General features: G+C 39.3%; 1 protein-coding gene across 2 annotated transcripts in view; it reads right to left on the bottom strand.

The window, feature by feature from the left end:
• Adk (adenosine kinase) overlaps positions 1–26,241 on the bottom strand; it is a 400,912-nt gene that overhangs the window by 127,528 nt on the left and 247,143 nt on the right. The window lies entirely within an intron of this gene.

Here is a 26,241-nt window from a genome sequence, read left to right as displayed (position 1 = left end):
CCCCATCTACCTCAGCAAACAAACAAAAGTTACCTGTCCACCTCAACAAACAAGCTAAAGTTACAAAGTGCTAGGAAGGATCAACTAGTAATTGAAAGGCTGGTCACTCACATCTTAGGAGGATACAGAACTTTGAAGAGAGAAAGAAAGACAGAACCCTTTCCCAAATACTTTCATCTGTCAGGTTGATCATAATACTCTGAAGGGATAAATTTTGTGGCACAGTCACTTGTATTAGGACCTATTTGTGAAGGCAATTTGTTGTCCTCATTCATTCATTCAGAAAAATTAAGACTTTTAAATCTGCAACTGTGTTGGGGCTCTGGACACTGCGCACTGAGAAACGGCACCTTAATAGGAGAGAAGAGCAGAGGGGTACTTGTGTGTTACAGTTCCCACTTTACATGAACATGGAAGCAGGCTGCTAGAGCCTTGCTCTAGAGTCCTGCCCCATTTCTGGAGGACAAGGTCTGCTCAGTACTATTTCCTCACCTGTCATTAGATGTCATCAGATATTACATCACAGCCTCTTTGCCTAAGCTTGATTGTGTAAAAGATTATTTTTTCAGAATTTTACATAAGATAGTTTTCCCAAGGCTGTGAGATTTCACTTTTAAGTCCTCCTGTGTCCCCCGAAAGTCTGCCAAAAAGATTTGTTGTGCTGTTCTCTTGTGTCATGACTGCCAGCCATGATCTTTCTAGTGGCTATCACAAATGATGTTTCTTACCGTAATAAATGTTTCAATGCTTAGGAACTCCATGCTACTAATTCCTAACCACGAGTCAATTATTCTAAAAGGTAATGTTTGAAACACCATTAAAAAATATTCCCACCGTTTTTTTTTTCTTTAGACACATGCCACTTGAAAAGCCTCAGCACCCCAGCTGTGTGCCTTGCTATTTCAGTCACTAAGAAAATTAAATGAGGCGGTTTCTACAGCATCTGTTTCTATAGTAGTATGTATATACTTGCTTTTTTAGTCCTTTATTTAATGAGAAGAGTTTTAAAGCTTCCCTCTCTTATTTTTCTGCAAACGATGACAGCATGAAATAGGAACCTCCCCAAGCTAGCATCCTCCAGCTGCGGATTAACCACAGACAGCCACAGAATGGGCTGTATAAATAGTAACCTGGTCAAATAATTAGGCTTCTCACCAACTTCAGACTGAAAATTTGATCTGTGCTCAAATACATATGATTGTAATTTAAGTTACAGAACAGTATGCCTCCAGAGTCTAAATTTGGCCCCATTCCAAATCTATGTGTGTTGTGTGTGTGTTTTACTTTAAAATATATAACATAATAGTATTGTAATATAGATAGCATATATTTGATTCTTGTGAATTTTATAAATAGCAAAACCATTAGCTTCTAAATAAGTAGTACATGTACAAACTTAATTATATTTTAAAATAATCTCTTACTTTGTAAAGTAAATATTCACAATTTAAACAAGTTGGGATTTGTGCTATAAGATGGCAAAGATTGTAAAAATGTATGCCAACCATAACTTTTCTTCCCAGATTTATAACCTTTGCTAAGGCACGTACTCCAGCCTACCGCATGACACAGAGTCAAAACAGTACTGCTGCAAAAAGAATCGTTCTGTTCATGTCAGGTTTGTAATACAAGTAAGTCAGACGTCTATATGTGTGTGCTTTAGGAAAACACTCTATATATCCAGCAAAGTCTTGGGATTTTGTAGTTAGGGATGCCCATTTATATAGTTAGCTCTGTATGTCTCTCCTTGTAAACAACTCAAAAGACAGTTTATTTATAGATGAAAAAATGCTTATCAGAATTAAAAACACAGGGGGACATTTTCATTCATTACACACAAACAAACAAAAAAAAAAAAAAAAAAGAAGAAGAAGGAAGATCAGGGTAAAAGGCCCTTATAGCAAAGCTTGATGTACTGCCTGGAAATCTGAACCACTCTAAGGGATTTCTTAGGGTATTTTAAATATAGTTAAAAAAAAAAAGAAATATACAAAAACAAAGGGAAACAATTTTTTCTCTTCACCAGTATTTACTTCAATTCAGAGTCATTATTTGGGATTCTTTTTAAATGTCTTTACTAAGAATGTAAGGTTTTTTTTGGGGGGGGGGTGCTGGAAAGATGGCTCAGTGGCTATGAGCACTGACTGCTTGTCCGAAGGTCTTGAGTTCAAATCTCAGCACTCACATGGTGGCTAACAACCATCTGTAATGAGATCTGACACCCTCTTCTGGTGTGTCCGAAGATAGCTACAGTGTACTTACATATATAATAAATAAATCTTTAAAAAAAAAAGAATGAAAGCCTTGGAATGACACTCAGTAACAGTTATTTGAGGTATGAAACAAATGTCTGCAATCCTAGCATTCAACGGGCTGAAGCACGAGGCTCAAGAAGACAAATCTGTTATTGTGTTCACAGAAGCTTCAAGGCCAGCCTGGGCTAATCAAGACCCTGCTAGAAACCAACAAGTACAGGGAGTGATAGTGACTCTAAGTAAAGGCTACACTAAGACAGACTGGGGTGGGAAGGGGGACCTGTGCCTGTGTTATCATAAAATACTCCGATCAAGGTATCCAAAGAGATAGAAGCAAACGGTGTCACTTTATAATACTGAGACTAAACTATGTCTACCTCATCCTAATGCAAATACATACAGGTGTTAAAACTTACATCGTGGTAGTTGAGCAGTTCAGCATCCTTCTGCACTCCCCAAAGAGCAAGCAAACACTCAGTTTGGCTGAATGCAAAGAACTTGTAGTTTATCCTCACCCCAAGACACATAGCCATATGAATTCTAGTTTGATTAGAAGTTTTTTTTGTTTTTTGAAATAAAGACTCTATAACAAAAGAAAATATCATACTTTGAAGTATGAAATTATTTCCAAGGCCAAGGCTAAAGAAATAATTTGCCTTAGAAATATTAAGATCCTCGCTCACGCAAACACAAGACTGGGAAAGGTGACAAAGGGTAAATAAGTACATCAACTCAGTAAAGAACCTGAAAAATAGAAAAATAGCTGGGCAGGATATAGTGTTGTGAGCCTGCAGTCATCCTAGGCTGTATCCTAGCCCTTTTAGGGCAGTCTGACTCATCTCCCAAAAAAGAAATTCCTAGTAAAGTCCAATACAGAAGGGTCTTTTCTAACAATCAAAGAAACAATGTGTACGATGGTGAGAGGTGGAGCTGAGATCAAGCCCAAGCCAAGGCCCAACACATCTAGGACAGTGTTCTATCAGAGAGCAGCAGTCCCAGCTTGAGCAAACACACACAATACTGCTGAAGAGAGTAACCAACGGTCTTAGGAACAATCTGAAAATACACACAGGGAATATTCAACAAACTCATACTCCTGACTCAATAATTCTTCTGACAATTTGCTTATGTGTTGGATCTAAAATATCTCCCCATACACTCATGATTTTGAACATGTCATTTCTTCCTGGAGGTGCTGTTACATGCCAGACACAGGCTCACCTGGAAGAGAGATCAGTAAGGACAAGCATTTGAAACACACCCACTGTATTTTGGCCTGCGCTTTCAGCTTGTAGGTTTCTGAGTAGTCAAACCAAATCAGGTCAAAACAAACAAACCCACAAAGCAAAACTAAAGCAAAAGCCTAAGAAACAGACCACTCTTAACTGGGAAAATCTTATGCTAAAATGAAATACATTGTTAGCCTGCCTTTTAAATGTTTGAAAGTTGCTATTATATTTAAATTACAAATGTAGCTTATAACATCTCCAGAGAAAAAGGGCTGTTGTAGGGAATAGTCTGCGGACATTATAAAAGATGAGAGCCAGATAGTAAAGGGGACATTGTTATGGCCCATGCTTGTTTAGTAAAACATACAACCGAGGCAGTATATGTACTGTTAGTGTGATGAGAAACTGTATTACATCAACAGTAAAATAAAGAAACTGCTGGCAATGGTGGCACATGCCATTAATCTCAGTACTTGGGAGGCAGAGGCAGGTGGATCTCTGTGAGTTCTTGGCGGGCTTGGTCTACAGAGGAAGTTCCTGGACAGCCAGGGCTACACAGTAAAATGAAACTTTGTGCTAAAAAAACACAAACAAAACAAAATAAAACAAGAACTGAAGAGAAGGGCCACAGGAAGAGCAGGGATGGTGAGGCCTTGGTATGGCGAGTTATATGTTGCTGCTAATTTATTTTAAAAATTAGTGATATGGTTAATTATGCTTGAGGTAAAGACATTTAAAACACAGAATTAGTTTGTTCTATTGAAATGAATATCTACACAGTCAGAAGACATTTATGAACACTGAGAATATTAATTCAATAAACAAGAGCAAGTACAGATAAATGGCTGAGGATAATTCTATATTTCTTCTCGCATAAAGCTCAAAAAGGAACAAGCTAAATGTGCAATTAGTGACTTTAGTAAATATAAACCACTATTTACAGAAACAGAAGGGAGCGAAAAAATGTATACTTAAAATAAGAAAAGAAAAAAGAACAACAGAGTCCCAGGAAGCCCTGACTAGCGCTACAGAGGGAAGAAGGCGGAGTGCCAGATGCCTGTCTCAAGATGTACCACTGTTGTCTGTTTTAAAGAATATAATTAGCCTGTTTTCAGTGCTGTAACTAAGGTGCCATAGTAACATCAGTTGGAGAACAGGGTTGTGAGAGTGAATAAATTAGAAGTCAAAAATAACCAACCCAACACCCAGATAACATGTTTTTCTCCTCTTAGTGGCTGCTACATGTTTTCTGAATCTCTCAGAGAGTAAAATACATTTCCTTGTAGGAGTGGGAGAAATCAAATATAAATTATGACAAACCATAGCTCACTGCGGCTGTAAGGATAATACTGGTTTTGACAACTATTAAGACAAAGCATACACCATTTGCAGTCACGATGCTATGATAGGCAGTGCTTCGTATGAATGACAGCAACTGAACTGCTCAAAGAAGTCACTGCGAGAAGCACACCAGTGCAGGCTGTGCGGTTTTGCCACAGTGGTCGGGATGAGAGGTGTCACAGGAACAGGAGGGAGCCATTCCCCTCTGCAGATCATAGAAAGCATGAACACAACCACCCATTTCTCAAATAGCTAAATCTTTACAAGGATTAAAATACCAGCAATTTTAAGAAAACCATGCTCACCATCAATGAAGAAGCCAGCTTTCTTTGATCACACGTAAGTTCATCAAATATAAACACACGAACACCCAAATGACCAAAGAGAAGAAAGAGAGCAATAGGCAGAGAGGTGTTGTCAAAGGAATATGGATTTTAGGAGGGCAACATATGTGAATATTTAAGCTCATGTTGCTGGAAGAGAGAATATGGGCTATCTCAGAAGTCCATTTGAGGGGGAAATGTATGTACACCAAACTGAAACACACCTTGTATAAAGTAAACACACACACACTAAAAACAAGGCCAAACACTCTGGGGAGAGGGCTCAGCACCTTAGAGTGTGTGCTGCTCTTGCAGTGGACACTAGTTCAGTTCCCAGCGCCCACACTGAGCTTACAACCACTTGTCTGTAAGTTTAGCTCCAGCTAATCAGGAAGCAAACTGCTGGCCTCTGCAGGTGTACATCAAACATACAAATACTCTTTAAAGGTTTTATATAGAGCTGGAGAGATGGCTCAGTGGGTTAAGAGCACTGGCTGTTTTTCTAGAGGTCCTGAGTTCAATTCACAGCAACCTCATGGTGGCTCACAGTCCTCTGTAATGGCCATCCAATGCTGTCTTCTGGTGTGTCTGAAGACAGCGACAGTATACCCACATACATGAAATAAATAAATCTTTTAAAAATTTTTATATAAAAAATCTATAAAAATCCAACATTTTCCAAAAGTTAAGTGTTAGGGAACAGGAATGGGATGGGGAAATAACATAAATGGAGCTGTAAGCAGGTCAAATGACTGCAGCCCAGGAGCCCTCAGGAGATGGCAAACTCCATTCCCTGTGATGGGACCTGAGGACACCCGCTCGCTCTCCTTCCTCCATTCCTTCTCCTTCACTGCTCTTGAACTTGTGGGTGGAAGGAACTCCCAGACCTCCTAGTACGCCTTCTTCAGGCTTTGCTAATCTGTCCCTTACTAACTGTGCGTTTTGGGCAGGTTGACATCTCGAGACCTTATTGTTCTCATCCTTAATCTGGGAATAATAAAACTTCAAGGCTGTAAGAATTAAATCAGAACACAACACAATGCAAGACATCAAGAGTATAAACTTAAGCATATTTACACTGTATTAATATATCACCATAGAAATATAAAAAGTGCCCTCCCTTAGGAATGACAAGTTCTTTTTACAGCCGTCAGTTAAAATGCTAAACAAAAATGTGCTCTTTAGCTGAGCCCCTTTGAAATATAAATACATAAAGCAAACCCCACCATTCCTGTTCCAAAAGCACGCCATGCCTCTCCTCTCTCCTTGATTTAATCATCCCATGTCCTGCTGACAGATTAATCACCCTAATCATTCTTCTTTTCCTAGTAAATTAAATCCAAATGCCTCACACCCCAGCACTCAAAACTCTCCACCACAGCGCTCCGACCAACTTACGTAGCCAACCAGCTGCAACCTCCATCCCTCCACAGCATATGCCCAGACTTCAATCACACAAAATGATCTGTCTCCCCCAAAGCACGTCTTCAGAGTCTTTATACTGTTCCATCTGAAATGTCCATTGCTTGGCCTCTTAGAATCGGACTGCTGCTGCCTCCAGGCCCTCAGCTTTCCTTCACCCCACAAAGAGATCTACTCGTTGCTCTTTGAACTTCCAAAATGGGCAATGCGAGCTGAATAAGTGATCTTAGGTACTTAATACCATAAGGGTCTCACATTTGCCTCACCACCTTTAAAAGGGGAGCACAACTGTTTGTTTCCTGGAGCACAGAGCACAGTGCAGCTGAGGGGTTTTTGTTTTTTGTTTTGTTGATACTTTAAATGAATTCCTCTGTCACTTAAGTGCTATTTTGAAAACAATGAGAATTAAAGACTGATGTACTTTTACATACCGATAGAAGTGTGTATCCATTTTAGAGTTAGGCAATTCCTTCTAGTTCATAGGATCTGAAACTTGCTCAGTTCACAGAACCTTTACAGTTTGTTATTTTTTCCACGGTATCCTAGCAAATGCCTAACAGTTCTGTTTTGTAGCAAGTAGTTCGAAACAACTCAATGAGTAACATCTTAACAATTTGATGCAAGTTTGAGAAAAAAAATTACACATAAATTGAAGGAAAAATCATTGAAGTCACCACATTATATACTACTGGGAAATGTGAGCTTGGGGAGCCTTGCATAACCCTTCCAGTCTTTCATCCCAACCAAACACTGCCATTTTCCTTCCTGCTGCAGTGACTTTCAGAAAGTACTCGCTTTTAAAGAACCAACCATTCCCTAATTATGACATCATCCCTGAGGAATTTAGGTCAATCTGATGTTGAAACTGATGTAAAAACTAAAAAACCAAACAAAACCATAAAAACAAACAAACAAACAAACAAAAAACCTTGGAGTGATTTTGGGGTTTTTCTCCGGGTTATCTCAGGTACAGTTTTGGGCACTTAAAAGTTATTCGAAGAAAATACCTTAATGTAAACTATTTTTACTTGAGAAAGCTGAAACCATTCATGGCCATAGTTCAGAGCATTTAGGATAAAGAAATAAATTTCCCTTTATGAAGCCCCTCAAGTAAGCGTGTACATTTGGTGGCATTCCGGAGAACAGCGTGCGGCCATTCTGTGAAGAAATGGCCCTGTGAAGCAGATAGCAGGCAGGTGCCCACACCCGCCTGTGCTGGGATGACATAAGCCTTCAGCAAAGCAGACACTTGACAACAGTCTTAATTATCTACCTTATAGATACTGCAGTGTTTCTCTACTAATTAAAATACTCCACACAAAATGTGAACATGATCATCAGACATTAGGCATACCCCCACTTTCTGATACAATCTACAGTGGTCCATACTGATGAACTTTTAGAATCCACACTGTGGGCTCTGAGCTACGCCACGACAAAGCCTGGGCCGCTACACTCTCTCAGAGTCTGTTCTTCATTGGACCATAAGAAGAGATGCCTGTTGCAAAAGGCTCAATACATTTTTAGCTTTGCAGGCTTCATGATTCCGGTTGAAAACTACTCACATGTTAGTAAAAGGTAACAATATACAATACTTAAAGTAATGAGTCACAATAAAACATTATTCACAACAACAGAGTCACTCTTGTTGAAAACAATGTAGATAACAATTATGTTGAGAAATGTCTACAGGAAATTCACCATGCTAAGGAAGTAAGAGAGTATACCTTTCTCTTGATAATAAAGAACATTAAAAAACATGAAAATTAAGGGCTGTAGTGATGGCTCAGGAGATAAGAAGCCCTGTTTCCCTTGCAGGGAGCTCATAGGGGTTCACTTCCTAGCACTCACACTGCAGCAAACAACCACCTGTAACTCAGTTCCAGGGGATGTGAAACATGTTTCTGGACACTGTAGTCACTGCATGTATGTGGAACACAGACACACACAGGACAAATGCTCATATATAAAATAAAAAATAGGTAATTAAAAAAACTCATCTTTTTTGAAGATTTACTTAAAATTCATTGGGGTGTTTTGCATCCGTGTGTGTGTGTGTGTGTGTGTGTGTGTGTGAGAGAGAGAGAGAGAGAGAGAGAGAGAGAGAGAGAGAGAGAGAGAGATATGCTGGACTGGAGTTACAGACAGGTGTGAGCTGCCATGTATGTTCTGGGAATTGCACCCAGGTCCTCTAGAAGAGCAACCAGTGATCTTAACCACTGAGCCATTTTTCTACATGAAATAAATAGATTTTTACAAATTAAATTGGCAGAGAGAAGTTTACATTTTCCAACATCTTATTTTGAAATGAGAACAATTATTTCCTGAAGCTAGCACTAAATCTACATAAGTCTTTACAATTGAGTGTGACACTTTACTTCTAAAGGGTAACTTGTCTTTTTTCTTCTCTCCAGGCTGTGGCACTGGTAGATGTTGGACCCTTTGCCTATTGAGTCACAGTTCCTGTACTTAACTTTGACTGTGTTCCTGCTGTATGCCACCTCAGTCTTCTTACCTGATTCAATGCTCAACTTTATTGAAAACAGACCTTTGGAGTGGATGCGATAGTAGCAGTCTATAGTCCAGGCACGCCAGGGATGGAAGGGAGATCTGAAGTTCAAGGCCACCCTCAGCTTACACAGCGAGTCTGAGGGCAGCCTGGCCAACAGGAGACCTGGTCTCAAACAAGCAAACAAAAAAGCAAACCAACTAGAAAGCAGAGGGAAGGGCCCTGTACTCTCCCACTCTGAGTGGGCTTTTCTACACTGGGGTAAAAAAGCCTGTCAAGAAACTCTTAACAAACATAGGCCTGCATGGTCACTCATATAATCCAAATATTCAGGGGGCTGAGAGAGGGGATCAGGGCAAATTTGAAGCTAGCCTGGGTTACAGGATAAGACCTTGTCTGAGAGAAAGAAAAAGAAACACTTAGTTTAAAAAGCAAAACAAAATAACCAAGAGCTAGACATAGCGGTAAAAGCTTTTGTAACCCCAGCACTCAGGAGGCTGGAGAAGAAAACCACAGGCCTGAGAGTGACATGAGCCAAAGTGTGCAATGCTACGTCATGAGGGTGACGGAGCTGAAGTGTGTGACATTAGGTCATGTCCTGAGAGTGTTGTGAGCTGAAGTGTGAGACACTGGGACAAATGAAAGAAGTTATAAACTTAGGTATAAACTTAGGTTTCAGAAACCTGGTCTGTGTGGACTAGATTTAAATCTAGGGCGCCTGTGCTTGCTTGAGGGCCAGAACACCTGTAGAGCCACTGCTAACACATACAAGCCCGAGCTTCAGTCCGCACCCCCAGTACTCCTTCCCCACAGCCTCTGGTCGCCAAGGTGTTACCCTTTTAGTTCCAGCTCTGGCTTATTTTATGGCAAATTATCGCACTAAACACCTTTTACACTTGCCAAGCAGGCAGTGCTGGTGACCAGCCACACAACCCCAGGGAACCTCCTGTCTCTCCCTCCCCAGGGCTGGCCTAATGAGGCTGTTGTCACTACGTTCAACACTTTTATGTGGGTTCTGGGGTTTACACAAAGGTTCTCAGGCTCGGACAGTAAGAACTTTACCGATGAAGGTGGCTCCATATCCTATTCTTTGTCTTTATTTTTATTTAAAAGTAAATCTTGCAGTACAGTCCCATAAATTTTGTGTTTAGTTTTTGAAAATATATAATATTTGGGCAAGGTGGTTCAAGTCTGCAATTCTAGCACCCTGAAGGTAGAGACAGAGGACTAAGGCAAATTCAAGATAATCCTGGTCTAAAGAGCAGCTTGTAGGCCAGCTGAATTCTACAGCAATACCCTGCCTCAATCAAAACCAGCAAATAAAAAAGGACCCATCACATAACAAAACAGCATGTGACCTAGTCCCTACCCCTCAAAGAGATATTAATATTCAATTCTGGTCTGCTACCTACTTTATCACAGTTCAATCTTCATAAACATTGTTGTTTTTTATTTTAAAATAAACAGGCAGGAGACTGGGTTCCATTTCAAATTTTCTAAAGTTTAGTTCAGTTTTAAATGCAATGAGGACTTTACAAAATACAGGTGAACGTTGTATAATTCATACAATATAACCTTATTTCCACAATGTTATGCAATCATTATTCATTTCCTCATTCATAAAATGCTACCCCTAAGGGGCTGAGAGTACTCAATGACAGAGCACTTGCCTAACATGCACAACTGAGAGTGCTCAGTGGTGGAGCACTTGTCAAACGTGTACAACTGAGAGTGCTCAATGGTGGAGCACTTGTCAAACGTGTACAACTGAGAGTGCTCAGTGGTGGAGCACTTGTCAAACATGTACAACTGAGAGTGCTCAATGATGGAGCACTTGTCTAGCATGCACAACTGAGAGTGCTCAGTGGTGGAGCACTTTCCTAACATGTACAACTGAGAGTGCTCAGTGGTGGAGCACTTGTCTAGCACGCACAACTGACAGTGCTCAATGGTGGAGCACTTGTCTAGCACGCACAACTGACAGTGCTCAATAGTGGAGCACTTGTCTAGCACGCACAACTGAGAGTGCTCAATGGTGGAGCACTTGTCAAACATGTACAACTGAGAGTGCTCAATAGTGGAGCACTTTCCTAACATGTACAACTGAGAGTGCTCAATGGTGGAACACTTTCCTAACATGTACAACTGAGAGTGCTCAATTGTGGAGCACTTGTCTAGCATGCACAACTGAGGGTGCTCAATGGTGGAGCACTTGTGTAGCATGCACAATGGAGAGTGCTCAATGGTGGAGCACTTGTTTAGCATGCACAACTGAGAGTGCTCAATGGTGGAGCACTTGTTTAGCATGCACAACTGAGAGTGCTCAATGGTGGAGCACTTTCCTAACATGTACAACCGAGAGTGCTCAGTGGTGGAGCACTTGTGTAGCATGCACAATGGAGAGTGCTCAATGGTGGAGCACTTGTCTAGCATGTACAACTGAGAGTGCTCAGTGGTGGAGCACTTGTCTAGCATGTACAACTTAGCACAGTACAAACAAAGAAAAACATAAATACTCTCACCTCAACAACCACCCTTTCTCCTTTCTGCTTCAATGGATGTAGCCATTCTGAATATTTCAATAAATGGCTCGAAATAACATGCTCTGGGTAGGGCTTCTTGTACTTACACAGTGAGTCAGAGGTTTATTCCCAATATAATATATATCAGGACTTTCTCTGCCCTCCCCCCATACAAACAATGTACTATTGTATGATTATATTACAATGTGTTTCTGCTTATGAACATTCAGACTGTTTTCATAGCTGATTTAATTAAAAAAAAACTCAGTTTTAGAACCAATAAATAATATACAAGTTGCGCTTTTGAGAAAGGGTTGGGTTTCTGAAGAGGCACTTCACAAAGGGACAAATCTCAATGAGCCAGAAATGAAACTAGTTCTAAGTTTGGCTCATCAAATATTAATTAATTTGTAATTTCAGTAGAAAATGCAAAGTTAGTAAGTTCTACTTGTGAAAGAAAGCATGAGAAACTCTTTAAGTAACTGAGGCTGCCAAGGTCACTTATGGCTGTATCCCAAACGCTCAAGAGGCCGAGACAGGAGGATCTGGGCAAATCTGAAGGTAGCCTGGGCTACCAGTCTTCAAAAAACAAAGAGATGTAAACAGAGAACACAAATTTCCTTAGCCACAGTGAAATGACTATTTCATTGAGGTGATAAGTAGTTTTACTTATTAAAACATGAAATAGTGACTTATCCCCAGTTATGACGCTACAGGTTTTTAAAAATATTTAGTCTGTGTGCCAACTTGACACTAGCTAGAATCATCAGAAAGAAAGGAGCCTCACTTGACCAAATACACCCATGAGATCCAGCTGTAAGGTATTTTCTCAATTAGTGATCAAAAAAAAAAAAAAAAGATAAACTTCAAAGAGTCAATGGCCCTGCCCATTTACAGAAGTGGCCATGCCTGGGCTGGTGGTCCTGGGTTCTATAAGAAAGCAGACTGAGCAGCCATTTTGAGCAAGCCAGTAAGCGTCCCCCCCCCCCCCATGGCCTCTGCATCAGCTCCTGTCTCAGCTCTTCTTGAGCTCCTGTCCCGACTTTTTCTAATGATGGACTATGATCAGGAAGTATAAGCCGAAAATACCTTTCTGTCCCCAATTTACTCTTTGGTCGTGGTGCTTTTGTCACCGCAATAGAAACCCTAACTAAGACAGTGAGCATGTGTGTGAGCTCACACATGTCACAGCAGGCTTATGGGTGTCAGAGGACAACCTGTGGTACTTAGTCCTCAACGTCTTCCATGGGCTCTGGCTGAGCTGGGGTTGCCAGGTTTGGTGGCAAATGCCCTTATCAGTGAGTGGTCCTGCTTGCTGGCCCCACAGTTGTTTAAAATCTGAGCTTAAAAATGGCAAAAAATTCTGGCCTTGGCTCTTTGAAGTTTATCTTTTTTTTTTTTTTTTTTTTAAAGAAAGAAAGCATTACTTTATAAGTGGAAAATGACTGAGCCAAAAGCTCTTGTTTTATCAGTGTTTTTACTTCTGGTAAAAGGCAGATTTTGTATCACTTTCAGGTACTTGGGAAAGAACAAGGCTGTCAGTCAATGTCCTTACGTTGACTCTGACGGTTTCCTTTGAGGTGCTGCCAGAACGTCACAAAGAGAAGGTGTTCTCAGACATGGATAATCTCCTTACTGCTGACTGTGGCCGCATTAGTCTCAACCTACTCCCAACAGCAGCACAGAAAGCCAGCACGCACAGCTCTTGACATTTGACAGGAAACCTAGCAAACCAGCTTCTCACTTCATGACACTCAAAGTTTTGTAGGCCAATTAAATATTTTTCAGAAAACGTATCACTTAGATGTTGCCTTATACACACTGCTAAATTATATGATTTGATATCATTTTTATATGTGGCCAAACGAAATTTAAACATGTGTGGCAGAACACAGCAACCGGCATTTCCACAGTCCTCTCAGAGATTTTTTTACAGAAAACAAATGGTTAAAAAAAAAGTTTCAAATTCATGCCAAGATATGATAATCTTCATAAAGATGGCAGGAAGAACACTCCTGGGAAATATCAACCTGGCGGCAGCAGCGGACACGGCGGGGTTGCGGTGTCTGCCTGGGAGCCGATGGCGCTGCTTGCTCTATGGGAATCTCTGGATCTAATATGAGACTATGTTTTCTTGCAATGGTGGCCTCAGCCCAACCGTAGCTGTTCTACTGTTATTTGGGCATGCCTTAGGTTTCCAAATTACTTCCCACTGAAACAGTGATCTGTAGCTAAAAGTACTGTGATATATTGACCTTGTCATTTGCAAGTCAAATTAAAACTCAGAAAAAGTTACTCAACTCTTGTAAGGTCACGTAACTAATGGTTTAAGGAGGGACGAGAGAGCCAATCCAGTCTGTTCGCTTGTTCTCAAAGACCCCTGCCATTATTCTACAATCAATGAGGCAGCTAGGGAAAAATGATTATGGAAGACACAAATTAGCAACCCTGAAAGCAACGCAGCACTGTAAGATGACATAGATGGTGCCTCACGGGTCATTAAATATGGAATTTATAAAGGAACTCAAACGATCCTGTTTCAATACCCATCACCGGCAGATAATTTGAGGCTGCCCTTCTGAGAGACTTCAGATTCGCCATGGATTCCACATTGCTCTCTGGACTTTAGGTTTTGAGATGGATCAGTACATTTCTCAAGGATTTTTCATTAGTCATAAACTCTTATGATTCGTAATTCTAATACAAAGAGTTGTCCTTCAAGAATTGTGGGCAACACTAAAAATTGCCCAACTTTATTTTGATCTGACTTCACGACATTTACTCTTCTCGTTTATTTGCATGTGCTCCTGCGCATGTGCGTGCAGTGCCCTTCAAGTCCAGCAGGTACTTACTGAACACTTTCTTCTCCTCTTCCTTCTCAGTGCCCTTCAAGTCCAGCAGGGTACTTACTGAACACTTTCTTCTCCTCCTCCCCTCCTCTTCCTTCTTACATTTATTTCTATTTCATGTACATTGGTGTTCTGCCTGCACCTTGTGTGGCTGTCAGAGTCCCTGGAACTGTGAGCTGCCATGTGGGTGCTGGGACTTAAACTGGGGTCCTCTGGAAGAACAGCCAGTGTTCTAAACCTCTGAGCCATCGCTCCCGCCCCACTTTTTCTTATCAGAGGTAGGATCTCTCTATGTAGCTATGGCTGAACTGGAACTCATTATATGTACACCACGGTGGCCTTGAACTGCCTACCTCTGCCTCTTGAGTGCTGAGAATAAAGGCACGTGCCACCATGCCCAATAATCACTGAATACTTTCTAAAAATAAGTCTTTTCAGAATAAGATGAGGGAAAAACAGTGCATAGCTAAAAAAAAAAAAAATAAGGTTAGGTTCAGGGAATCGACATATTTAGCACAATGGCTACCACCTATTCCCTATCATAGGAAACAAAACAAAACAATAGGACAAGGACCATTAATTCTATGGACAAAAATACCTTTTGAAAACAACCTCAAGAACAGAACCTCCAAAAGCAAACAAGTAAAAACCTCCAGTGAATCCCAGAGTAAGAGACCCAGAGCTCTTACATTCACACAGTACTAAACCTTCTGTTTTCAAAGGCCCTGTTACATTTTGGGACAGAGCAGAAATCACGGAAGGAAACAGGGAAGCAGATGCAAGAGGATGGCTGGGAACATAAGTGGCCTATGTTCACTTACTGTGAGAGAGGGGAAAGAAGAGAAAGAGAGTGGGAGTGTTTATGTCTGTCTGTCCATCCACCCACCAAACCGCCCTTCAAGCAACAGATGAAAGTTAAAGAAAACTAACCGAAAGAGTCGAGAGAATAAAAACACCATCCTCGTCCACCTTCATGCCTTGCTACCTAATAGATGGGGAGGAGAATAATCGTAAAGGAAAATAATGGGACAAAGATTAACCCAAGGAAGTTAAGTTTCATGAAAGATATTTTCCAGAATAGTCATAAATTTATAGGGATTGATAAACTAAAAAGCATAATGAGTAAAACAACACCTACACCATTGTTAGTTATTATGAATTCTTTAGAAAACCTCATAGACTCTAGAGAAAAGGCAGTGTAACTACAGAGGCTAAAGAATGGGGAGAAAGAAGTTAGATTTCTCAAAAGTAGTTACTGTTAAAAATAAGACAGAGCAGTGATCTCAAGACTCCAAAGGTGATACATTTCTTCCTACAATGCCACATGAATGAGGAAGTGAAATGTTAGACACAGTAGGTTTCAGAGACTCTTTCACCCTGTATTCTTTCTCAGAAAGAAAGGGGGTAGGGGATGCAAGCTACCAAAACCCAAACCAACAAACTGAAACAAGGAGAGTCCCAAAATGGAGCATTTAGCACAAATCTGACATGAAGGGGATTTAGAACTGTGAGGATGAGAAGTTCTCGGTCAATGCTTAGAGCAGAAGAATGAAGGGCCTCAAAAGCAAGGTCATGGAGACAAAAAGGACAAGCAGACACAGCGCAAAATGCTGGTGGAAGGTTATTGGGCAGCTGACTGTTTTCACGGTAAAAAGTTATTAGAGCTGTGAGAAGACACATGTATGTAAGTCACCATGAACACAGAGAGAAGGAAACAGGAAAACGAGAGACTTCAAAACTCGAAAAGGAAAATCACAAGAGTATGAAAGAACCTAGCTCCCAAAGGATGAATGAATCAATCAATCTCTGTTGATCTATCTGTGTGTGTGTCTGTCCGTCTGTCCATCCATTCATCTACAATAAAGTTGAATAAATTTGGTTTCACAAAGTGTTCTATTGCAGAATTAGTGTGGGCCAGAGTGCATGAAGTATGTGTATAGGAGAGTGAGATGTCCAGCACTAAGTAAGCAATAAGGAGTAGAAATGGATGGGCTAGGACGTGTTTTAACACCACAGAGGTAATTAAGTGAAAAGACAGCAAATTACTTAATAGGAAACGGGTCGGGATATATTCCCCTTTCTATTGTAAACCCTTAAGCACAAAATGAGTTAACTGTGTACACATGTAATTTAAATTTTAACTTAATAAATTTTAAAGAACTAAAATAACTATAAATAATTCTATTTCATAATTCAATGCAGTAAATGAAAACTTAATGTGCTACATCTCTCTTATTTAATGAACACATTATAACAAGAATCTTAAGTACTGAATATCACATGAACTAAACTGTGAATAATTTTCTAAGTTAACTAGCCAAAGACTGTCTTCAGTAAATAAAATGATAAACATGTGGCATATATTAAATCTTCTCAATTCTGACTTTAATGAAAAGGAAATAAAACATGGTGGATACATAAAATGGTATTTTAAGATTCCGGACCACCTTTCCAAGATCTTGAAAATATCTACTTTTTGACCTTCATATAAATACTTTGGCCATAAAAATCATCAAATATTTTTGAGAATTTCATTAAGTCAGTATCATATTTTACATATAATAATTAGATATTATCCAAATTTTACATTAATTAGATTCACTTTATAGATATACAAACTGAGGCTGAATGCCCAGGAAAAAAATTAGAGAATAAAAATATCCTCTATTTGGCAATCTCGAGACTAAAAATTTTTCAAAAGTGATCACCAGTAGCCAGGCATGGTGGCAGTCTCCTTTAATCCCAGCACTTGGAAGAGACGCAGGTGTCTGTGAGTTTGCGATGAGGCTGTTTCTACAGCATGAGTTCTAGGACATCCAAGGCTATATAGAGAGACTTCATCTTCCTGTCACCCAAAGGATTCTGAAGTTAATACAAGAATGCAGAAGGAGCAATGCGGTTTGCATCATCGTAAACTACATTTCCACAAGATATCCATTATGAAGAAAAAGTATTTTCCTATGATAAAGTTGAAAATATTAATTCGTTTGTTTGTTTTTGTTTTTGAAACAGAGCTTCTCTATGTAGCTCTGGCTGTCTCGGAACTCACATTGCAGACCAGGTTGGCTTTGAACTCAGAGATTCGCCTGAGAGCTTAGATTCAAGGTGTGGGCCACTACCACTAGGTTTATTTTTGCTTTTTGGTTTACTTTTGTTTTGTTTGTAAACGTGCAGGTACGTGGGCCATGGTGTGAGTGTGGAGTTGAGAGAACAACTCTCTGTTCTCTGTGAAGAGGCTGTGGAGAAGGAACTATCTCTCCATTGCGTTGTTGTGCCGCCCAATCCAGGCTAGCTCACTCACGTGCTTCCGGCTGATTCTCCATTTTCCACTTCCCACGTCCCCATGAGGATGCTGGGACCACAGACGTTTGCCAGGGCACTAGTGTTTTATGTGGGTCCCAGGGACTGACCAGGGTCATCTTCCCAGCCCACTGGTCTTTTTGTTCCCTTTTTATTTTCCTCCAGATAAGGAGGTATCCTGTTCTTCCTGCTCCTAGAGGGCTAGGCTTACAGGCATGTGTCACCATGGCCAGACAAAAAGATAAAGTAGTAGCATCAGAATGAGGGCAGAAACAGATATGGACTGCCTCCGGGAGACATGAAGGACCACCACTGGTGTTCGCTACAAAGTGCGTAATGTAAGTTAACCATGCAGAAACATAAGACCAACTCAAAGAACATCTTAACAAAATAAATACCTATATTATCTGAAATAATGTTACAAAGACAAAGAAGCTCCCTTAAGTGAAACAAAAGGGCAACACTCCGATCTCTTGCTTAGTTCTACCTGGAGAAACAGCAATCCATGGGCTGAAACCAAAAGGAAGCAAAGTGACAACAAAACCCCCATTTACTGTAACTGTGGGAATAACAACTAAAGCTCATGCTATATACAGTTTAAATGCTGAGATAACCTGGCAATGGATTCTGGGAGAACACAAACTATGTAAGAAACACCATACCTGATACCTGCTAGATATAAAGTATGAACTCAAAAGGACAAGAGACACTGCATTTTAAACTATGTCTTTCTCCTGTATAATTTAGCTTGTGGTTGTTGGTAAATTCCTGGCAACATTTTGTGGGCTCGCATAGCTCTACACCATCTTTAATTATATAACACATGCCATATGTTAAACCTGTCCTGGTTAGTAATGTAGGAATGTTAACAGAATGACTGATAAAATCAACATTGTGGCAAAAGCTTAATGTTCTTATTTCTTTGGCATTTTTTTTTCTAATTTGAAAAAAATCTTCTATATTTAAAAAAAAATCGAGTTGTTTTCCCTTATTAAAATTAGAATGTTACCCACTTGCAAATAATGAAAAGAAGAATTTTAAAAATATTTTATTTATTCCTTAACAATTCCTTAAGCAACACTATCCAACCTGTTTCCTTTCCATCAAGAGAAGAAATTTTAAAGAAAATAGATTCAGATCAATGTTTGGATTCAGTATCATAAACATGGGCTAAATGCTTAATGTTTTCAAAACATTTACAGGTATGAATCACAATGACTGCTAGAAATTGAAATCTGTTTTGGACTCATTCAGCAAATTTACTATGAAGAATTCTTAAAAAAATCAAAATTTAAGTTAAATGTAAACATAACCAAAATTTTCATATATACAAATACACATATGAGTTTGTATCTGAAGTCCTGCTCAAATAATGAAGCCAGTATCTCAGATGAAGATGTGTCTTTCATTTTCATTTTTCTACATTATAACCAGAACACATTGCTCTTATATTTATCCAAATCTGATGATTTTCTCTGGGCAGGATTCTCATCATACTTTTCACATAATATCTCTGCTAAATGCATTCATTTCTATTTTGAATTAATGAGAAGTAATCTATATGAAATTTCTTTTAGTTAAAAAAATGTGCTGGATACCATGTCTGTGTGTCAGACTGTTACACTATGAACTGCTCAATGGCTGCCCAAGTAATATGGTATCGCACTATCTGCTATAATCTTGACAGTTATCGTGTGCTAGGCTCTTTCCTAAGTCTTCCAAGTACATTTACCCACTTAACTAAGAGTAAAAACCCTGTGGGAAAGAAAGGCACCATTTTAATCTCATTAGATACTAAGGACACTGACACATGAAACAAGGGTTATAGAACATCTAAGAAGGGCTGTTCTTAGCATGGATCTGATCCTAAGCCTCAGATAATCTACATTGAGGAGCATTTCCAGGAGAAACTGGCCTAGAACCTTGGGCAAGCTGCTCTGTGGAAGGCGTGGTCAATATCTGTTCTAGATATGCTCCAGTGCTGGGTGATAAGCAAAGACACATATGGAATCCTTGGCAGACAGTTAAATATCCTCCTGCAGCCCCACCTTACTGTTTTTTTTTTCCCCTTGCCTTCCTGGCTTTTATTTGCTTAAAGCTTGGTCTGACTTTGTTGCCCACATTAGCCTCAAACTAGCAGCAATTATCCTGCTTCAGTCTCCAGAGTGTGAGATTACAGGTAAGAGCTCCTAAGCTTGGCTTGATCGATTCTCTTTAATGTATTAAACGTTGAGTTTTGCAGGCATTAAGAAATGAGGCCATGTGTGGTGGTGCACACCTTTAATACTAGCACTCAGGAGGCAGAGGCAGAGGCAGGCAGATCTCTGTGAGTTTAAGGCCAGTCTGGTCAACAAAATAAGCACAGGACAGCCATGCTATGTTACATAGAGAATCTCAGTCTCAAAACAAAACAAACAAGCAAAAAACCTAAAACTAAATAAATAGAAAGATACCTCTTTTTCCTGCATTTGAAATTTAGGAAATTAATTCTTTTTTCAAGACGGGTTTCTCTGTGTAGCCCTGGTTGTCCTGGAACTCACTCTGTAGACCAGGCTGGCCTCGAACTCAGAAATCTGCCTGCCTCTGCCTCCCAAGTGCTGGGATTACAGGCGCACGTCACCACCGCCCAGTAGGAAATTAATTTTAAGAGTAGGAAAAAAATATATTCTATCTAAGTGAGCAAGAGTATATGAAAACCCACAGAAGGTAGGAAAAGCACATTTAATGCTATTAATTCACTATTCATATATTTAAAAATGTGTTTCACTCTGTAATTTTGTATTTTGAAAAATACCAAACCTACAGAAAATAAAATATTTGAACACTCTTGGCAATTTACCTACATTTGTCAATTAACTGCAACATATTTTATGCTACATGCATGCACCTGCATACATGGACCTTTTACCCTTGAGACATTAGAAAATTAGCTGCAGACATCTAGTTGATGCATTTCCTTGGATACTAAATGAATTTCCCTAAATAAATACAGGTTACTACAGTAGTGCTATATTACATGATACAGTTTTATTGAAATTCTTTCCAATCATCTAAAAAAGTACTTTGCATCAAGTCTCTTCTGTTTAAAATCTTTGGATGTAGTTCAGATCAAAGACCGAGCATTCTCCTTGCCTGCATCCCTTTTAATTGACCACACCTTCCACAGAACGGCATGCCCAAGGTTCTAGGCCAGTTTCTCCTGGGAATACTTCTCAGTGTAGATTGTCTGAGGCTTAGGATCAGATCTATGCTAAGTATTTAGGGAAAGAATGCAGATGTGCAACACTTGATACTTCTCCTTGCAAGTAATCTGGAGTTGCACTGTCTTTATTGGAATACTATACTGAGTCAGTGACTGTAGATCAATCACACTGCCTTTGTAAAAAATTACAATTGTTGCAAGTACTCATTATTAGTACTGTTTAGCTGAAATGATTTTTTGAACAAAGTATTTATTTTCTTTTTAATGATACGTATGTATGTATGCTTGTTTGTGGGTACGTGTACATGCCTGCCAGTGTGCACAGATGCCAGAGAGGATGTCGGACCTCCAGAACCTGTGTTACATGCTACATATGTGGGTGCTGGGAACTGAACCTGTCCATTCACAACCACCTGTAAATCCAGTACCAGATCTGATGCCCTCTTCTGGCCTCTAGGGATGCCAGCATGTATGTGATGCACAGACGTGTGCAGGCCAAACACCCATACCAAAATACCAAACCTACAGAAAATCAAATATTTGAACACTCTTGGCAATTTACCTACATTTGTCAATTAACTGCAACATGTTTTATGCTACATGCATGCACCTGCATACATGGACCTTTAATGCATACATTAAAACAATAATAGTAAAAAGCTCCAACAAGTGCTATATAAAAAGTAGTTACACTATGTTTAGAGAATGATACAAAATGATAGACTGTATGTGCTCAGTATATAGAAACTTTAAAAATTACTTCTGATCCTTGGCTGGATGAATCTGGAGACAACCAATGTGATCTGAATTTGACTATTTTTGTCAAGCATTCATTCTGAAATGAAAAATCAATCAGCTCAAGAGCAGAATCTTCTAATCACTTCCTGTAATTAATTATACCAAGGCTTATTAGAATATCAATGACTCGAAGGCTTTCTTTTCTTTTCTTTTTTTATTTAGAATGCTATGGTAATTAGTGTTCAGAAGAACTTTTAAGGAACACACGGACTCTACAAAACCCCCCAAAACAAATCATCATTGAGGAGGTTCTTTGAGTAGTTGAACTTAAAAATTCAATGGCAATGATGCTAAAAATGTTTAAATGATAAGCATAATACATAGTGCGCACAGATCTGTGAATCATGAAATGTTTAAGAATAGAAATACATTTGTGTTTCCAAGAAACATACAAGAGATTCCCACTATCAAGGGCACAGTGTGTACATGCAGGATTACACCTGGTATTTCTAACCCTCACCATGATCCTGGGAAGTAGTTTTACAGACACTTAAGAGGCTGTATGGTTTAAGAGCTCTTGTGAGACAAACATTGGAGGACTCTGAACTGACATCTGACCTTACAACTGTAATGCGCTGGCGTCTAAGAAATAACTTGACTGAAAGAATATAATACATTTTCATTCATAGTTTAAACATTTATTGAAGTGTCACATTTAATACACTACTCAAAACTGAAGTTGCCTGTTATGTTTCTAAGTTCTTTATTTGGTTCCACTATGTTCATGGTTATGATGTTATTATTACAACTTTAGGAGCAATCAATGTCTAGTAAATGAATTCCTTATATCATGTATGTCTTTAAGAGGGTCTTGGCTACTGTCAGCCCTCTGAATTTCCAAGAGCATCTAAGAATTAGTTTCTCAATATACCACTTATTAGGTTTGTAATTAGAATCGCACTGAGTCTACAGATTAATTTGAAAGCTGACAAATTTGAGTCATTATAATATTGAGGCTTCTAATCAAGAGCTATCTTAAAAATTCATCTCTATTTCAGTCTCCACTTATCTCGATTATGTTTATGATTTCCTGTGCAGAAGCCTTGTTCATAGTTTATTAGATTAAGTTCTAGATATTAAATATAAAGCGCAAAAGCAACAAAGTTTTCTAGACAGTGGGAAATAAAAAATGTAGTTTTAATAAACAATATCAAAGTGTTTTCTAAAGAATGTAAGAGCTATTGCTTCTAATATTGGACAACATTTACAATTTTTATCAACTAATTGTTATAAATGGCACCTCACTGCTGATTTCATTTGCATTTCTCTGATAGAGCAGAACAGCTCTTCATTAGCTTAATAGGTATTAAGAAAGCGTGCTATGTAGAAACAGTGAAATAATGTTCATAAGCAAAAGTAGGAAGCTGGGCCCTGTGGTTACAGGCCGTAAGCCAGCTGTTCTCGAGAATGAAGCAGCGGAAGGAGCCCACATGTAGAGGCTGGCAGGGGTTACACAGGAGCTTCAAGGGCAGCAACTTAGTGAAAACCATTCTCAGAATGAAAGACAGGCTGGGAACTTAACGCAGTGGCAGAGCACTTGTCTGGTGTGTGCAAAGCAGTAGATCCATTCCTCCGTACCCCAAAGTGGTGAACAGAAGAGGTCTCATCATACATTACAACACAGATAACCCTGATGACATTAGAAATGGAATAAACCAGACCCTAAAAGATATATTTGATTCTCCCCACATGAGATATCTAAAATAGTCAAATTCACAGAAGGAACAGTGGATGCGAGGAGCTGTTATGGAGCTGAGAGGAAGATAATTAATTAATTAACATCCCAAACACTGCCCCCCTCTAGGTTCTCCCTCACAATCTTCCCCTCCTCCTCTAAGAGGATGGGGCCCAAGATGGAGATATTAAAACAGATACATAATAATTTGAACAATCTTTGAATTGCAAGTGATTTGTTATACTGTATTTTCTCTTTTGAATGACCAGGATACTAATTTGATTATGCATTTCTTACTATTTTTCCAAAACAAAAAATATTACATGTCTATGCTGCTATACCTAGTCTAAATTATGAAATGGTAAGTGATAACAATATTAACATTGATAATACATTAAGAGAGGTAATAGGCTCATGAGTTTACTCTGCAATCTTATTGAATTTTTATATATTATTAAAATCTTTCCATACTAAGTATTAAAAATGATAGCCATACAATTTCAGAGATACAGTAGATACTGGTGACAAGTCATGACAATCGAAGAACTGCTGTGCTCTTAACTGCTGAGCCATCTCTCCAGCCTCTTACCTTTCCTTTTTATAAGAGGGAAACTGTCATGGAACCCTTGTCCCAGCACCAAGACATAACAACACCATCTTTACTGAGCTGGGCATAATGACTCACACATATAATCCAAGCCCATGCGAGGCTGAAGCAGTAGGATCTGTGAGGCTGAGGCCAGCCTGCACTACATATAAAGTTCCAGACCACCCTAGACTGACTGTAACCTGAGACCGTATCTCAAAAATAAAACAAACAAACAAACAAACAAACGAGAGTAAATGCCCAATCTACCTAAGAAAAATGGCCCAGCCCACAAAGTGCTTGTTGCTTAATCATGAGTAGCTGACTTCAGTCCCCAGCATCCATGTAAAACAGTGGGGTGTGGCAGTGCAGGCCTGTAAGCCCAATGTTGGTTGGGGCATGCTGGCCAGTTAGACTGGCCAAATTGGTGAGCAAAAAAATTGTGGAGAGCAGTTGAGGGAGATATCTGATACCAACGTCTGGTCTTTGCATGTGTAAACAGACAATACTCATGTGTACCTTCCCAAATGAACACATGTAACTGTATGTGTATACGCATACTTGAAGCTACATCAGAACCAAGGGAAACAGCCCTCAATCAACGGACAAAGAAGATAGATAATACATTTTAACAGCTATCTAAATATTTCACAATAATTCCATTAACAATTAATAGATGTTTGGAGGTTCCAAACTTGTTAAAACTATAAAGGGGCTTTGGGACTACTTCCTCAAATTACAAAAGCACAAAAGCAACCCAAAGCAAAAGCAGGAATCTACCGGGCCATGAATCAGAAGCTACCCGGGTTACAGAATGTGTGCCTACCTCAAAAAACACCTCTCCTCCCAATCCAAACCTAGAAACAAAAAGTAAAAATGGCAATAAAATGAGGAAAGAACATCTTTTCCTGAGGAAGGCAGGAGGAAGATCCTTCCAGGAGACCTAAGGTTCACCCATCCCTGTCCCATCCTATGGGCCTGCTAATAGCACTAGCTACAAAACATCTCCCTCTTGCCCAACCAGGACCACTGCCCTCAGGAGACCCTTGATTAGAAACAGGACTGAATTGGAAAGGGCACTCTGAAGGAAAGGTATAGTTGTACTTAACATTGTAATAAAAGACAATATGCCAAGAGGAAGAAACTGTCAATAAATCAGGGTTCTCAACCTGGAAATCGTGAATCCTATGGGGGTCATATATCAGATAGCCTGTATATATATATATACACACATATATATATATTCTGTATTTACACTATGATTCATAACAGTACAAAAATAACAGTTATGTAGTAGTAACAAAATACTTTTATGGTTAGTGGTCACCATGGCATGAGGAATGGTATTAAGGGGTCACAGCACTAGGAAGGTTGAGAACCACTGCAATAAATTGTAGTGAGAATAAGGAATTGTGGAATATGGGTGAAATTCAGGATAACCTGGTATGCTCATAGGTCAACACTAAAGAGATATAAGATCTCTTTACCGTGTGTGCACACAAGTGTTGTTGTTTATGTGATGGGTGAGTGTATATACATGCTAGGGACTGAACCCATACCCTACATGTTAGGCAAGCCATCATTTACCCACATCCACAGAACTCACGCTACGGATTTTTGTAAACATGAGGGCTGCCAGAATTAATAGAAATGGACCTAAAGTATCAACTCCAATAAAAAATTAACATGTTTATTGTGATTATACAACTCAAAGGTCAATGGTCATTTAATGTTTAATATATATTAATGTGCATCAATATATTAGTAATTACATGTATAATAATATATTAAGCACTAAATACACACACACAGACATACAGACACACACAGGTTTTTCAAGATAGGGTTTCTCTGTGCCACAGTCCTGACTGTCCTGGAACTTGTACAGCAGGCTGGACTCAAACTCAAAGAGATCTGCTTCCCTTGCCTCCTGAGTGCCGTGCCGGATTAAAGATGTGTGCCACCATGCCCAGCTTAATATATCATTTTAAGTATGAAAGAATATTGAACATTAATATTTTATTCATGGATTTTGTTTCTTAAAAAACTTAGGGAAAAATGAATTACAGATGAGTTACTCGTAACATTTTCTAGAGAGAAAAATGAATAGATTTAATGTTAACTGTTCACCATCATAAATGGACAATATTCTACACATCCTCACTTTACTATAAAACCATCTGTATAATTTCCAAGAAGATACTGAAAATCAGCAAACATAGAAGTCACA

Source organism: Apodemus sylvaticus, chromosome 8, assembly GCF_947179515.1.
Source record: "Apodemus sylvaticus chromosome 8, mApoSyl1.1, whole genome shotgun sequence".
Classification (NCBI taxonomy): Eukaryota; Metazoa; Chordata; class Mammalia; order Rodentia; family Muridae; genus Apodemus; species Apodemus sylvaticus.
Note: the sequence above shows the minus strand (reverse complement) of the source record. Positions and strands in the feature narration are given on the sequence as shown.